This window comes from Echiichthys vipera (assembly GCF_963691815.1).
Source record: "Echiichthys vipera genome assembly, chromosome: 10".
Lineage (NCBI taxonomy): Eukaryota > Metazoa > Chordata > Actinopteri > Perciformes > Trachinidae > Echiichthys > Echiichthys vipera.
Genome location: NC_139835.1, coordinates 4,534,273 through 4,535,870, shown reverse-complemented (window position 1 = coordinate 4,535,870; position 1,598 = coordinate 4,534,273).

The window sequence follows — 1,598 nt, the reverse complement described above, 5'->3', positions numbered from 1 at the left end:
TTCGAGGCTCTCTAAACACCACGGTACGAGCACGGCGCGAGCGCTTAGAAAATCACCAGCCGCTCTCCCGTCCTCGCGCAGGGATGGAAAGGGGCGGGGCAGATCCCACCGGAACCGGCCAGTGCTGGGATAACGATTGGCTGCTTGTCAGAAGGCGTCGGCATGCGCTGTCCAATAAGGTTTGGGGGCACGTCCTTAGTGTCCACGAGGACGCGCTGTCCATTTCATTCATGGTTTGGTTCACTGCACAGACAAGTTAGTGAACCAATGCCTTTCTTTTGAGATACAATACATGTAGGCTATCTATACCAGTGACGTGCAGTGAGGGTTGGGGTTGGGGAGGCACTGACTCACAAGTCAGATTTACAAACATACAGTAGGATGCCAATAGGATAGGAGGAGAGAATAGGATGCTGAAAACCATTTTAAAACACCAGTGCAACTGTATATTGCAGTATATCTTACCTTTACCTTAAATGACTGTATATTGCAGTATATCTTACCTTTATTGTAAATGACTGTATATTGCAGTATATCTTACCTTCAGTGTAAATGACTGTATATTGCAGTATATCTTACCTTTACTGTAAATGACTGTATATTGCAGTATATCTTTCCTTTACTGACTGAAAGTCCAGCTTTGAAAAATGTCTTAGTTTAGAAATCAAATCCTCCATTGTCAGGGTGAGAAATGACAGCTTGTCTCTAAGCTCTACAGCGTCGCACAGCACACTTCTTGTGTTTACTTTTTGCACACAGGTCAGAGTTCACCGTGATCTGGCTGCAGGCTATCAGGCTGCTCACTATCGCCGCCTGCCTTGAGGCAGAGGTACTGCCACCCTCAAGGCAGGCATTTCCCCTGTGGATTTATGTCACATCAATAAGATGTAAATATTACACACATACGTAAAATATATTACTGAACACCATGGAAAAGAAGACGTATGCTTTTATTCCATAAAAGTGTCCTCAACCTTCATATTGGAAACATAAACAGAAATGGGAACAAGCACGCGCAGTTTGCACGCGCTCAATCCAGTTTGTGAGTGATTGCGCAATCTGGAGGGAGGCTCGGCTGTCCGTGCCTCACCTCTCGTCTCCGATGAGACTCCGTTCATTTAAGCAGGAAATACAGAATTTTCTGCGATTTTTACTATAAAAACGGTCAAAATACATTAAGAACCACACCAAAATCATAGTCCAGAGGACAAATATTAATACTTGTGTTATTTTATTATTTCGTTTCTTTTTCCTCTGATGGTGACAGGGGAGGCACAGCCTCACCTGCCTCCCCTGACCGCACGTCACTGATCTATACATAACACATGTATACTATTAAGTGCTCCTCTACAAATGAATCCTTTTCCTCATCATCTGTCATATCTGTTCTCCAGCTCTTCTATGAACAGAAATACCTCCAAGCTCAACTTTAAAGGTTGAATATGAAGAATCTTTATTAAAAGCTATAGTAAAATAATAATAATAATAATAATAATAATAATTCTTATTATTATTATTATTATTATTATACATCCACGGGGGGTTTTGAGGGGTACCGAATGAAAGTATTGCTTTTCCATAAAAAAAACTAAATATTT